This window comes from Mytilus galloprovincialis, chromosome 6 (genome assembly GCF_965363235.1).
Source record: "Mytilus galloprovincialis chromosome 6, xbMytGall1.hap1.1, whole genome shotgun sequence".
Lineage (NCBI taxonomy): Eukaryota > Metazoa > Mollusca > Bivalvia > Mytilida > Mytilidae > Mytilus > Mytilus galloprovincialis.
In genome coordinates, this window is record NC_134843.1 from 15354299 (window position 1) to 15371201 (window position 16903).

General features: G+C 32.1%; 1 long non-coding RNA gene across 1 annotated transcript; it reads left to right on the plus strand.

The window, feature by feature from the left end:
• The first annotated feature begins 928 nt into the window (after nucleotides 1-928).
• LOC143078003 (uncharacterized) lies at nucleotides 929-2904 on the plus strand. The gene is made up of 3 exons (XR_012978987.1): nucleotides 929-981; nucleotides 1526-1594; nucleotides 2357-2904. It is a non-coding gene; the product is annotated as an uncharacterized LOC143078003 (long non-coding RNA).
• The last annotated feature ends 13999 nt before the right edge of the window (nucleotides 2905-16903 follow it).

Below are 16903 nucleotides of genomic sequence, written 5' to 3' on the forward strand. Positions count from 1 at the left end.
GATTCATCTGATAATAGACAGGTAGACAAGGGACATCTAGGAATCATCTGATAATAGACAGGTAGACAAGGGACATCTAGGATTTCATCTGGTAATAGACAGGTAGAGGGGGGACATCTAAGAATCATCTGATAATAGACAGGTAGAGGGGGGACATCTAAGATTCATCTGATAATAGACAAGTAGACAAGGGACATCTAGGAATCATCTGATAATAGACAGGTAGAGGGGGGACATCTAGGAATCATCTGGGTCAGGATCCCTAATAGACCTTGAGATGAGGAACTCAGATGACGTAATTAAAAAAAAATATTAGTCCGCCATACAATTGTGGATGCTGTGATTTTAAAAATGGACATAAATGAACAATAAGAACTGTTTTATAGAGCTGATGTGATGAGAAAAGAAAGATGTAGATTTGACCTGAAATAAATTATTAGAAAGGACAATTTTTTTATTGAATTTTATGATCAGAATTTTGGGATTATTTCATGAGGAGAGTGACATTTTTCACCATCTTCCGGGGTCCAGCAATTTGCGAAAAAAGTAATCTCACTTGCCACCCCGAAAATTTAACCAGACATGTATAAATGTATCAGCTTCGATATGAGCCATCATACATGTTCAAGTAAACGATATGGACTGAGCAACGGAGGAAAACGTTACCATTACGGCCTATGGAGAATTAATTGTAAATGTATACCCAAATTAGAAGCTTAATTCCAGAAGTTTTCAGGCTGATTTATGGATGATTTCACCTTGTACACCACCGAAAATGATGGTTAGTAGTTTTTTATTTATACCTAGTTATTATAAATGGTTTAAGATAAATATTATTGATAAAAATCAGCAAAAACTCAATGAAATTTTCGCTTTTAAAATGCATTACTGGCACGGGGCTGTACACATTTTTTAGGCACAATCATAACTTTGTTTACTTCCGAGATATCCGAAAGGAATTTGTTTACTATATTGAAAAAGGCAAGAAATAACTTTTAAATATTATTAAATTGTAAGTAAACATGACACAATATAGTCTTTGTTATGTAATTATCACTTCGGTCTACAGGAATACCTGATAATCATGGGAGATAACACACGTCATACGAGTAAAGTGAGATACATCATCGCATGTGCTTTTATCCAATGATTTGACCCCTGGTCAGTAGATATATGCAAAAAAACAGAAAACACATGTACATGTTTTAAGAAAATCATGAATTATTATTTTTAATGCACTTGAGCAAAACAAAAGATATTGTCATTTCTCAGTGAAAAAGGGGGAGGGTCAAACCTTTTTGAAAACAATATTTCTGCACCGATTCAACTATTAAGCTAGTAAGCTACTACCCATTGCTTCTAATATAAAAGGTTTAAATGAAGGTTACTAAGCCACAAGGGAGAAGCATTTGTCTTTCTTTGTAATTAAACTTTCAAGAAATAGATTTTTCTCTCTCAATAATACTTATATATTTAAATCAAATGATAACACAGCCTGAGTAATTTTTTTTTTGTCTTATTTCAGTTCCAGACATATCATTACTTTTTAACCTGAGATGGCAAACTAGAGGTTTTAAAAAGTCCTGAATAACTGGTAAGCATTTTGTTTTGTTAGGCAAGCTCTAAATTGTTTATTTATGGTATTTATGCAATTGAAATTACAGTCGGTATGTTAAAAATATGCAAATATGAAAACTGTTGCTATGGTCTTGATATTGAATGGAAAGGCTTAGTTACAGATCGTTTCGACTCAATATTTCGAGTTAAATCTTGCGGCAACTGTTTCTCACGTAACACTGCAAACTATATTTAGCACTATTTTGATCTGTCGTTATTTAATGACGCCATAATACATGTGATGTCACAATGTTTCCTTTAAAACCTCATGTGGATTTCTCACTGATAAAAGGTTTTCACTGAAATACATGTTAAAAACATTTTTTCTCAAATAGAATTATGTGAAAGGACAAGTTTTGAAAATTTGCACTATATTGCACTCTAATTATATGATAAGGATGACTTTCCCAGTAGTTTAGAGTGCTTTCCACAGTTTTAAATACAAGATTTCCACTAGTAAGAATAATTATTTTGGTGTTGGTTTTTTTATAAAATCTTCATTTTTGCATAATTTCTCTGCCAAAATGCACTTTAAGACACAAGAAAATTTTATAGAATGCTTTAACAGGGTCTGTGTGTTGTAATGAAAGGTTATAATCAGAAGTTTTGTCCTTGTTTTGACTAGTGAATGTATTCTGGAAGAAATTAATTATACATACACATTGTATTCAAAATAAATGAATATAGCGACGAAAGTGTCATTGCCTTATAGTGCTAAAACAACTTTATTTTTTTTCAGAAATGGACAAAAATACACAGATTTATTCAGAATGTTATACCGATGAAGATCACATAAAAATATTTGGAAAAATCAGAAGTATTGATTTCAATATGGGTCAGGATCCCTAATAGACCTTGAGATGAGGAACTCAGATGACGTAATTAAAAAAAAATATTAGTCCGCCATACAATTGTGGATGCTGTGATTTTAAAAATGGACATAAATGAACAATAAGAACTGTTTTATAGAGCTGATGTGATGAGAAAAGAAAGATGTAGATTTGACCTGAAATAAATTATTAGAAAGGACAATTTTTTTATTGAATTTTATGATCAGAATTTTGGGATTATTTCATGAGGAGAGTGACATTTTTCACCATCTTCCGGGGTCCAGCAATTTGCGAAAAAAGTAATCTCACTTGCCACCCCGAAAATTTAACCAGACATGTATAAATGTATCAGCTTCGATATGAGCCATCATACATGTTCAAGTAAACGATATGGACTGAGCAACGGAGGAAAACGTTACCATTACGGCCTATGGAGAATTAATTGTAAATGTATACCCATCTGGTAATAGACAGGTAGACAAGGGACATCTAGGAATCATCTGAAAATAGACAGGTAGACAAGGGACATCTAGGATTTCATCTGGTAATAGACAGGTAGAGGGGGGACATCTAAGAATCATCTGAAAATAGACAGGTAGAGGGGGGACATCTAAGATTCATCTGATAATAGACAGGTAGACAAGGGACATCTAGGAATCATCTGATAATAGACAGGTAGAGGGGGGACATCTAGGAATCATCTGATAATAGACAGGTAGACAAGGGACATCTAGGAATCATCTGGTAATAGACAGGTAGACAAGGGACATCTAGGAATCATCTGATAATAGACAGCTAGACAGGGGACATCTAGGATTTCATCTGGTAATAGACAGGTAGACAAGGGACATCTAGGATTCATCTGGTAATAGACAGGTAGACAAGGTACATCTAGGATTCATCTGGTAATAGACAGGTAGACAAGGGACATCTAGGAATCATCTGGTAATAGACAGGTAGACAGGGGACATCTAGGAATCATCTGGTAAATAGGCAGCTAGACAGGGGACATCTAGGAATCATCTGATAATAGACAGCTAGACAGGGGACATCTAAGATTTCATCTGGTAATAGACAGGTAGAGGGGGGACATCTAAAATAAGATTCATCTGGTAAATAGACAGGTAGACAGGGCACATCTAGGAATCATCTGGTAATAGACAGCTAGAGGGGGGACATTTAAGATTCATCTGGTAATAGACAGGTAGAGGGGGAACATTTAAGATTCATCTGGTAATAGACAGGTAGAGGGGGAACATTTAAGATTCATCTGGTAATAGACAGGTAGAGGGGGAACATTTAAGATTCATCTGGTAATAGACAGGTAGAGGGGGAACATTTAAGATTCATCTGGTAATAGACAGGTAGAGGGGGGACATTTAAGATTCATATGGTAATAGACAGGTAGACAGGGTACATCTAGGAATCATCTGATAGTAGACAGGTAGACAGGAGACATCTAGGAACCATCTGATAGTAAACAAGTAGACAGGGCACATCTAGGACACATCTTATGGTAGACAGGTAGACAGGGCACATCTAGGAATTATCGGATAGTAGACAGGTAGACAGGGTACATCTAGGAATCATCTGATAGTAGACAGGTAGACAGGGCACATCTAGGAATTATGATAGTAGACAGGTAGACAGGGCACATCTAAAAATTATGATAGTAGACAGGTAGACAGGGCACATCTAAAAATTATCTGATAAAGGAAATGTAGATAGCACATCCAGGAATCATTTGATGATAGACAAGTACAAAGGGCATATCTGGGAAACCCCTAGCGATAGAAAGATAGACATAGCAAATGTAGGAATCCTTTAAAGATAGGAAAGCCTCAATAATCCAAAAGGTATGCATCGAATAATAAGGATTTTTTCTAAGATAACAGAATATGGTTGGCACAAGTTTTGCTAAACTAAAATAACAAATATAAGATAGACAATTAGGCATTGTGAATCTGTTACTTCTCATACAACTGACCTTAATGCTACTTGAGATTCTCTGACACTTGACCAGATGTCAAACACCAATTAATTTTTTTCTGGATTGATCATCAGTCATTTTGAGGACTTAAATTACAAAATGGTTGATAGGGCATATCTACCAAATATCCAAAATACTCATTATTTTTTATGAATTATTACATTGGATAGTTGGCAAAGGACACAAGAAGGTCCCTTGGAATGCCCTGTAAATACTTATAAAGTAAGAATAATGGCACAAAAAGCTATCGTTGATGAGCTTAGCAAAATCTTACTGTCAGATCAACTTCCCATCTTGATATAAAGTGAGAAAAAAATCAAATTGAAATTTCTGCTGGTAAAACCACTTTTTTCACATTCTAAAATAAAAGAATGATTTCTTCAAGGGTGTGGTTGGCACTCTCTTAACAGTGGAAAATCTTGACAACTCCTATCTAAAAAGTTTGATGAAAAGCTAAATAGACTGCCATGCTAAAATCAACATTCACCATTTCTGTTTTTTCCATTATAATGTTCAAATGTGTTGGCCCTGGGTAAAAAACATTAAGTAACGGATCATTACCAATTTATGACAACTGCGAAGAAATGTTCTTGACTGTCTTTATGGAATTGTTTGATTACAATGTTCTTGCAAACATTTTTCTCATTTCAAAGATAAAGTTTCATTCCAAATATTGCCTGTTTTATCCATTAAGTTTGACTTCGACTGCTGAGGAAGAGAAAAAAGTTGTGTTTATTCAACAGAGTAACGGAATATTTTGTTCATTTTAAAGCGATTTCTATGACAATGATAAACAACCTCTCTGACATGATTGATTTACATTATTTTCCCATCTTCTGTATAAATTATTATATACCAAAACAAACAGTTTTCACAATCTGCCCTAGATATTTCCATGTTGTATGCAACTTATTGTTGTTTTGGAACCTTAACAAGAATGTGTCCAAAGTACACGGATGCCCCACGTGCACTATCCTTTTCCATGTTCCATGGACCGTGAAATTGGGTAATAATCTAATTTGGAACATTAGAAAGATTTTACTATAGAGAACATATGTACTAAGTTTCAAGTTGATTGGACTTCAATTTCATCAAAAACTACCTTGACCAAAAACTTTAACCTGAAACTCCCACTTTCATTTTCTATGTTTAGTGGACCGTGAAATTGGGGTCAAAAGTCTAATTTGGCTTTAAAATTAGAAAGATCATATCATAAGCAACAAGTGTACTAAGTTTAAAGTTGATTGGACTTCAGCTTCATCAAAAACTACCTTGACCAAAAACTTTAACCTGAACGGACGCACAGACGAACGGCGCAACAGACGGACGAACAAACGGAGCCACAGACCAGAAAACATACCGGTAATGCCCCTCTACTATCGTAGGTGGGGCATAAAAACTTCTTTGGAGACAGACATAGGAAATTAAGACAAAGGACCAAAAAGTCAAATGGAATCATCAATTAACAGGATGCAATGCTTTTATAAAACTTCCTACCTACTTTTTTTGTATACTAAGTCAAATATGCTTGGATATTCTTAAGTTATATCAACTTTGAAACTTGTGTCAAGGTCAAATTAATAAGATCATCGGCACAGATACTCTTGATAACAAAGTCAAACATGAAATATTAATAAACTGTTGACACAGAGATATGTCTCTCCGATAGGCATAATATTCACAAAAAGATAGTCCGATGGACATTGCTAATCAATTCAAAGTCCATGAACTATGAACTAGTGAACAGGGCCAACAAAATGGTCAACAAACTGAGATGTACAAACAGTAATGGTACAATTGAGAATGGAAATAGGGACTATGTCAAAGAGACAACAACCCGACCAAGGAGAAGATAACAGCCTAAGGCCACTAATGGGTCTTCAATGCAGCAAGATAAATCCCACCCCAGCTGGCCCCTAAATAAAATTGTATACATTTAAAAATTTAATACAGTCTCTTTACTGGAAGAAGGTAACTTTATAGGAAGTGTAATTGTCTATTGTGCTCGTCAAACTAATTAAAGCAGATTAATTACCATTGGAAATTGCTTATTAATTTAAAGTCAGAACATGACCTCAAAATAGTTATCAAACTGAAAAGTACTGATACCAATGCAACTTCATATAAAATATGATTGATTTATGACAGGCATTCTAATTTTAAAATCAATCTAATAAATGCTGTTTTCGTTTGATGTGTATTGAGCACTGTTAGGGCTTAATTTAGTCTGGCCTAATCTCAAATGCAGAAAATATTTGTGTCTAGGGAATTGTTATCATCTATTGCACTTTTTGGTTTGCAGCCTCATTTTTTACAGCTCTTTTGTCCAAAAAAAATGCACAAAATCATCAAATTTCAACAAAACTGTGCTTACTTTGTAGATGTTCTTGCTACTATTATGGAAAGATTTGACTTACCTGGAATAAAACCTTTTGAATAAGATTCATTTAAGAACCAGATTTTGGATGTTTGTGACATTTTATGATAAAGTTAAAATTCAATGTTATTTTTTGCCACAAAGTTAACCTTGCCCTTTCATGTACTGCAAAAAGAGTTAACTACATTACAGTATTTTAAGGACAAAGTACTATAGAACTTAACTTATAGAATATCTCTTTCCATGGATCAATAAAAAATGTTAGTACTTCATGTTACCATGATCTGACTTAGAGCATCAACCGTTCTTTTTCATGACGTTACACCTCCCCCAACTTACTAAAGTACTTCATGAATTTTTTAAATATCATAGATTTATTAAATATTGACATTTCATTATTTAATAAATAAAAAAAACCCAAACTTATGTAAGAACCAGAAAACATGTTCGAGAATTCCCTGAAGAATTTCCTATGTAGCCATTTTGTGCTGATTGTATAAGTATTTTATGGCGTCAGAATTATACAGTTCTGAGAAAATATTGCCCATTATACTTTAGATAACGGCAAATTTCCTGTAACCTTTAACAATCTTACATGTTTCAAAATTATTGGCATGGAGAGAACATTATATTATATTTAGTTAATAAACTAACATAATAATGTTTTTGAAAATCAAAAATAGTAACATTATGCTAAGTATGTGTTTTACAAGAACAAATAAAATGTTCAATAAATTTTCAAACAATTAACATGCAACAATTTTCATCAGAAATAAATGAAAAAATAAAAATAAAACATAATTATTATGCTGTTTTCAGTTTTTACTATAATATAAATGGTTCAATTTATAGTCAGACATAATGTTACACTTACAGAATATCATGCTTTCACAAAAAAAAATCTAAAATTTAAATTTCAAGCAGAATTAGAATTTTTGTAAGACTAAAGGACTACCAAATTATCTTTAATGTTGGGTTTTCACTGTAAATAATGAATTCTATACCAGAGAGAGTGTATGTCTTTCATATAATCTAATTTTAGGCTTAGCAAACAAAGACAAATTCCAGGTCTGGCCCTGCATATCAGCATGGAATTAAGGTATCACATATACTGGAGCAATTTGATCATTCCCTTTCATACAAGCCAAGAAAACTTTTGTGGCTAAATTTTCTTAAAACAGTGAGTTTTGTAAGTCCTTCACATGGAAAAAGTCAAAGACATCGATCATATATTCTTATGATACAAGTTTCATAAAATTTTGGCAAGAATTGAACACATGAGAGCACTGACAATGCAATTTTCCATAAACTCAATATATCCAAGGGACATAACTCCTTTAAAAATAATTGATCAGCACAAATTTTTGAACTCTTAAGAAGACATTGACGATATAAACTCATATATTTATTTTATACATATTTGGCAAGAATTGTACATATTAGAATGCTCATAAGACAATTTTCCATACAACACATATTTCAAGGAGGCATAACTCTTTATTATAAACTATTCATTGGCATGGAATTTCAGCCTTGTCAAAGACATTACTGATATAAACCTATGATTTAAGTTTCATAAAATTCTGGTAAGAGCTGAACACATGAGAGTGCTAATGTATCAAAGGGGCATTACATAATTCTTTTTTAAATCATTGATAGCACTAATTTCAATCTCTTCGAAGACATTGCTGATTTAAACCTGTGATATAAGATTCATAAAAATCTGGCAAGTATTGTACATGTCAGAGCAATAAAAACACCAGATAGACAGAAAACACCCAGTGTTTCTATATCTCCTGAAATGTGCAGCATGGGTACAAAGAAATCATATATTTTATTATTGGCTTGCAGATCAAAAGTATAACATTTGAATCCATAATTATACAGCTTTCAATTTTACCTCAGCTAAAGATTGATTGTGCATGTTTAAAGATTGTATGGTTATCAAAAAGAAGAGAATGTCAACATTTAAAAGTGAAACAAAGTAGCCACTAGAAAGAACCCTAATTTATGGACCAAATCCTTCTGATACCATTTACTTATATATATTTTTGTCTATGGCATAAAAAACTCAAAACAAACCTAGCTAGATTAATCATCGTTGTACAATTGCATATACTGTACTTATTACAGTAGCAATATTTTTATGTTTATATCAAATTAAAAGACTATCTGGACATTACCTAACCAGAAAAGTGGGCACACAAGAATAACACGAAATGTGAATATGAGGTCCACTTGAGATGCATTGAAAGCATATATGACACTTTAATTATTCCATCATATACTTGACTTTACATATCTAAAATGCACTGTTGAAGAAAACTGAGGAAGTTCATCAGCCACAATGACTTTAACAAGGAACAAAACACAAATCTTTCAGAAATTATGTACAAATATTATGTGCTATGAAATGGTTTTAGAAAGTAGGCAGAGATCAGCTAAAGAAGCATGTGCACTAAAATGTTCATACATGAAAATAAAACTGGTCAAAGATTAGCAAAATCATGTCCATGACAAAGGGATTAAAGTTATTGTCATCAATTAGCTGTTAAAATGGCACCAAATTGAGTCTTCTTAAAAGCCATCTAGAAAACTCTTGCAGTAAAAAAATGAAAAACAACCTTGTCCTCAATTTTTTCACAAGACATTACATATCAAAATTGAATCAAGCTTTATCAGAAAGAAGCATCATAAAGTGCCATTTTGCAATCAGTCACTGGAACCATAACTCCTGAATGGCAAATGTAAGAATCATCAGTATTGAACTTGACCTCTATTTTGTCATCAGAAACAACAGATTAAAAATTTTTAAAACCATTACTCAAGTGAATCACAAGTAATTATATATAAAAAAGTGCTATTTCATCATCTATCAAGGACACTAATTTTTGTACAGTAGAAGTGATTAAGAGTGGATTATAAAAAATAAACAAAAAACTAGTTTAAGATCTGCCTTAGTTTCACATTAAAATTTCAAATTCTGACATTTTGCTCTACCGAGAATGCTAAACATGATAGAGGTTTTGTTTTAAGTATTCTTGTAAGGCTCCTAAAAAATACAACACCAAAAAACACAGGTAAAACTTACATGACACATGACAGGTGATAATTTATAAACAAAAACTGATTAATTAAACTTAAAAAAACATTTACACCTGGCCAATGACTTCCTGTTGGCGAAAAACAATTGTTATAGGTTAACTGATGCTTTTTCCGCAGATGCATCAAGAGACCCATCGAAAAAACATGTATAAAACATATAGACGCACTATAAGATGCAGTGGAGATTCAAAATGCTAGATTCAGAATATCTATAATGAAGATTTGTTAGTCTAATTATTATTTTTTCCATAATTTTGAGGAACAAAAGAATATTTACCCTAAACACTTGAAATAAAAGATATTAAAAATTCAGTTTAGTCCTATCGACATATATTTCAATTCCTAAGTAATCAAACATAAGTTTATCAAAAATATCCCACGACCGTCCTCCTTCATCAATGACCAAAAGAAGTCATCAGTTTTAGAGAAAGACTATTGATATATTAAACAAATTCATTTTTAATGACAAGTATTTCTAGTTACACTTTATCTTTTTCATGAACCTTCTGTACATTAGATACTTCAGTTTGAATTACAAAAAGACATTTATCCACAGCGAAAGCCTTGCCAATTCTGTAAATGATTGCCAACTCTTTCCAAGACCTCCCAAAGCACTGTGGTTTTTAAAGTATAATCGGTAAAAAGAATAGTTTAATAGAGAAATGAGGCAGTGCAAAAGCATGGGTAAGAATAACCCTGCCTCACAAGATCTTTATTTTCTTAAGGTATATACATATGATACAGTTTTGTTCCTACGATGAACCTTCCAGGCAAATTTGCATGCAAGCTAATTTTAATCCAGTTTATGCAAATATGTAATGACAAAATATACCTTTATGCGCTTCTTTAAGAGGTAAAAGAGTTAAAATTTTAGACATTTATACTCAATTTCTCTCCATTGGACAGACATATCTAACGCACACATATTATTGCACAAGTAAAAACATTGGAATATCTTCTTTTCATACATGTTTACTCTAAATTTGTGTAACACATTTTTGGAAGTATTAATTATTATTGAATTTTCAAAATTTAAGAAAAAACAAAAGGCTTTTTATGCTATCTTTGTATCCATATATCTACTTTCAAACAAAATTCATCAGTGATTTGTTCATTAAAACTGGTGCAAATAATTGCCAGAAGTATTTTATTTTAAATTATGCTCAATTTGATCCAAAGACACAGCTATTATCCTTTGGTTTCGATGTCTACAAATGTAGTCCCTAGTAGTCCTTATTGTGAACAGTGTATAACTTGCATTTTTTTTAATAAACTTTCCCAAAATCTCGATATTTTATGCATGAAATATTAAGTAAAGGGATGAAATTACATGTTAAAACAAGAATGTGTCCATAGTACACGAATTGGGGTCAAAACTATAATTTGGCATTAAAATTAGAAAGATCATATCATGGGGAACAAGTGTACTAAGTTTCAAGTTGATTGGACTTCAACTTCTTCAAAAACTACCTTGACCAAAAACTTTAACCTGAAGCGGACGGACGAACGGACGGACGGACGAACGGAGGCACAGACCAGAAAACATAATGCCCCTCTACTATCGTAGGTGGGGCATAAAAATTTGGATGCTAAATCTTTATGTTCAGTAGTAATTTGATCCAGTTAAAAAAGCTAAAAAATTAGTATGCCTGAAGCTGTCAAACTGAATTTTAGACCCCTTAACTTAGAATTGTCTATACATTGAGTTAAAGCTGGTAGACTTATCTATACTTTTGACATTATTTGTCACACCAGTAGTACACTACACTGTCAAAATCTTTTGTAGATAGAGCATGTGCAATTTTTTTCAATATGAATTTATTGTCTGAAATACATGCACTACTAAATAACTGTGTTTTCAGGCCATTTGAGACTCTACCTCCAATTAATTCTCTACACTTTTTAAATTCCAGAATTATTGTTCAAAAAGTCATAAATAAGATTAAACATTAGGGTATATTAACTTTGTGAGACAGCATGTAAAACAACTAGAGGCTAGAGCCTGTGTCGCTCACCTTGGTCTGTGTGCATATTAAACCAGGAAAACAGATGGATTCATGACAAAATTGTGTTTTGGTGATGGTGATGTGTTTGTAGATCTTACTTTACTGAACATTCTTGATGATTACAATTATCTCTATCTATAATGAACTTGGCCCAGTAGTTTCAGTGGAAATTATTTTGTAAAAATTTACAAAATTTATGAAAATTGATAATAACCAGGTGCTCCGCAGGGCGCAGCTTTATACGACCGCAGAGGTCGAACCCTGAACAGTTTGGGCAAGTATGGACAAAACATTCAAGCATGATACAGCTCTGAATTTGGATTGTGATCAAATTTTTGACATTACATGGTTTTTTTTACACAAAACAAATGCCAAGATTTTACAAATCAATTAAAGATTTCTTCTTCAAAGTTTTTAAATCTAAAATTAAATAGTTGACACAGCATAGGTTTCTGACACAGAATGAATGTGGTCTAATGAACTTAAAAGGTTTTTTTTGCCTTTGAGCAAATCACTATGCTGTTGAATATTAATCCTCTCAAAAAAATGTTTGAAGAAATTTTCTTTTTATTTATGAAATCTGAAATGAGAAAAATTTAACCCCCCCCCCCTTTTTTTTTCACATCCCCGTTTCCCTTTTTCAAAACTGATATCAATTCAAATTTCTAATGGAGTTTGCAACAATAACTACTCATTTAAATACATCATAAAATATTAAGATGTAAAAAAACTGCTTGTTATCACTGAATGGTAAAGATTATTTAAATTTATCAGTTGGTAGTAAAAAGTGTATATACATTGTATATTGTATATAACAAAGATTTAAGTTGATTCTGGACAAAGAAAGATAACTCCAATTAAAAAAAAATTCTTGCTATTGCACAATATTGTGCAATAGGATATTTCTTGCTTACTATTCTGGACAAAGAAAGATAACTCTAATTAAAAAAAAATTTGCTATTTCACAATATTGTGCAATTAGATATTTCTTGCCATTGCACAATACTGTGCAATTGAAAAGACTTGCTATTGCACAATACTTAATATAATAATTTTAGATCCTGATTTGGACCAACTTGAAAACTGGGCCCATAATCAAAAATCTAAGTACATGTTTAGATTCAGCATATCAAAGAGGCCCAAGAATTCAATTTTTGTTAAAATCAAACTTAGTTTAATTTTGGACCCTTTGGACTTTAATGTAGAATTTGAAATTTGAAAACAGGACCAAAAATGAAGAATCTACATACACAGTTAGATTTGGCATATCAAAGAACCCCAAGGATTCAATTTTTGATGAAATCAAACAAAGTTTAATTTTGGACCCTTTGGACCTTAATGTAGACCAATTTGAAAACTGGACCAAAAAACTTCAATAATCAAGAATCTAAGTACATTTTTAGATTCAACATATCAAAGAACCCAACCAATTCATTTTTTGTCAAAATCAAACTAATAGTTTAATTTTGGACCCTTTGGACCTTAATGTAGACCAATTTGAAAACGGGACCAAAAGTTGAGAATCTACATATACAGTTAGATTCAGCATATCAAAGAACCCCAATTATTCAATTTTGATGAAATCAAACAAAGTTTAATTTTGGACCCTTTGGGCCCCTTTTTCCTAAACTGTTGGGACCAAAACTCCCAAAATCAATACCAACCTTCCTTTTATGGTCATAAGCCTTGTGTTTAAATTTCATAGATTTGTATTTACTTATACTAACATTATAGTGCGAAAACCAAGAAAAATGCTTATTTGGGTCCCTTTTTGGCCCCTAATTCCTAAACTGTTGGGTCCTAAACTCCCAAAATCAATACCAACCTTCCTTTTGTGGTCATAAACATTGTGTTTAAATTTCATAGATTTCTATTTACTTAACCTAAGGTTATTGTGCAAAAACCAAGAAAAATGCTTATTTGGGCCCTTTATTGGCCCCTTATTCCTAAACTATTGAAACCAAAACTCCCAAAATCAATCCCAATCTTTCTTTTGTGGTCATAAACCTTGTGTCAAAATTTCATAGATTTCTATTAACTTAAACTAAAGTTATGGTGCGAAAACCAAGAAAATGCTTATTTGGGCCCTTTTTGGCCCCTTATTCCTAAAATGTTGGGACCAAAACTCCCAAAATCAATACCAACCTTCCTTTTATGGTCATAAACCTTGTGTTAAAATTTCATAGATTTCTATTCACTTTTACTAAAGTTAGAGTGCGAAAACTAAAAGTATTCGGACGCCGGACGACGACGACGCCGACGCCGACGACGACGCCGACGACGCTGACGCCAACGTGATAGCAATATACGACGAAAATTTTTTCAAAATTTGCGGTCGTATAAAAATTGATTATAAAGTGCAATAACTCCTTAAGGGATCAATTGACCATTTTGGTCATGTTGACTTTTTTATAGATCTTACTTTGCTGAACATTTTTGCTGCTTACAGTTTATCTCTATCTATAATAATATTCAAGATAATAACAAAATTGTTTACAACTTTTGTTAAATTCATCTTAGTAGTTTCAGAGGAGAATATTTTAGTAAAAGATAACAAAAATTTACGAAAAATTGTTAAAAAATGACCATAAAAGGGCAATAACTCCTTAAGGGGTCAACTGACCATTTCGGTCATGTTGACTTATTAAAAGGACTTACTTTGCTGAACATTATTGCTGTTTACAGTTTATCTCTATCTATAATAATATTCAAGATAATAACTTAATAAGGCAAAATTTCCTTAAAATTACTAATTCATGGGTAGCAACCTAACAATGGGTTCTCTGATTCACCTGAAAATTTCAGGGCAGATAGATCTTAACCTGATAAAACTTTTTAACCCCATGTCAGATTTGCTCTAAATGCTTTGGTTTCAGAGATATAAGCCAAAATCTACATTTTACCCCTATGTTTTATTTTTAGCCATGGCCGCCATCTTTGTTGGTTGGCCGGGTCACCAGACACATTTTTTAAACTACATACCATAATGATGATTGTGGCCAAGTTTGGTTAAATTTGGCCCAGTAGTTTCAAAGAAGAAGATTTTTGTAAAAGTTTACAGACGCCGGACAAGAAAAGCTCACTTAGGGCCAGATAAGCTAAAATCAAGGAGGAAAGGTTTAACAACTAATTGGACCGCCATCTTGAATCGTAAAATAGCAGAACACAATTAGTCCAGTTATTTGATCTGCATATTTAGGACAGAAAATGGCAGTTATGTGTAGATTGTTTTATAAAATTAACACAATTTAATGATTTATAGCATTACTGATTTTACAATTACCGAATATGTGTTACTGTTCAATCAAATTTTCAACTTATTCATATAAGGGGAGATAACTCATACAGTAATATTATTTTATATTGGAATCATACTTTTCTACTTCGAGTAAGATATTAAGTTTAGTGGCATCATTTTTTTCATTTGAATTTCTTAAAGCATATCATAAAATTAGTCTCCTCGTATTTTATTTCAAATTATATCTCACAGATTTCTTTCTTTTCACAAAAAGTTTTTTTTTTTTTCTTCGCAAGTAATCTTTGCAAAATTGGACAGTTTTGTAAAACTTGTAGCTTAAATAATTGACCCATACTTTTTACAATATTTTTTGAAAAAAAAAACATTGTAAAATCTACATTTTGGTAAAAGTATAAGAAAATTCTATCTGAGGAACTACATAGTAATGATCCAACTTAAGGAATGACATAACACTACAGGGAGATAACTCTATAAAAATCAGGTGAACATTTTAATCATGTTCTATAGTGAAAGAAGCAATCAGCTTTTCAATAATCATAATTTGTGTTTGTCAAATTGATATATAGCCAATGAATTTTTTTCTGATAAAGGTTAAGTGTGTGATTCAAATTTTGTGATTTTTTTTAAATTTTTGTCAAAGGGTCAGAGTAAATATTTTGCCAAGATTTAATAAAATTAAACCATAAATTAGTTTGACTCAAGGTGTTTGGTAGCACCTTCAGCACAAATATCCCTCAAATAAGACTATGTCCTAACCAAGGATCGAACTTCAAAATGTTTGCTTTCTACGTGATTAAATTAAGGATGTATTCTTCTGACTTTTCAGTCTCGTTCAGTCACGTTGAAATCTCGTTCTTGAATTATTTCCAAAACATATGATACAAGTGGAAAATATCAATGACTTTTAAAAATATTACAAGCAAACATAAATCTATGAAAAAATTGTGTATTTACAATGAATGGTTTTTGCGTAATCCAGTTTTCAAATTTTACGACCAATCAAGTCAGAATTTTTAGCCAAAATTTTGAGAAAATGGGTGACGGATACAAAAAATGATTTTACAAGAATCATGTACATCCCATATCATTTTGGTCTTTTCAAATTTCTTAGACATGTCTTTTTTCATTCATTTATAACAAAAAAGTTGAAATAATGTGCATTTTGTTCTTGAATCTGAGAAAAATCACAAAAATACAAAATTGACAGCATGGTAAATTTTACACAAAAAAGCGTCAAAAGATGATAAAACTTTCTTATATTAACACCTACCTATAGTTTTTGTAAGTAAAATTTATTCAGATTGGTCCACTTTATCTTTATAGAAAGTATGAGAAAAAGTTTAATTGTGGAACTGTGATTTTTTTCATGATAATAGCCCAAAAATAAGTAAAAATCGATGAAAAATGGGAAAATCATCAAAATTGGGCATTTTCAAAGGGCCGTAGCAAAAAAAGAAGTGCACCACCATATGATTTTTTCTTCATCAATTATTTTGTTACAGTCTTATAAACCCAAAAATCAGGTTAAGAAAAAAAGTTTAATTCTAGAAATTTTTGGCTCCTCAGAGGTGTACATCCTTAAAGATTCTGTGTCCACACTTACAAGAATCTGACAAGCCTCTGTTCTACCTTCCAATCTAAGATTTTTTGGGGATCTTCTTGCTTTGTTGCAATGATACACACCTTCACAATTTTTTAGGAAGGGCTTTCTTTGGCTAA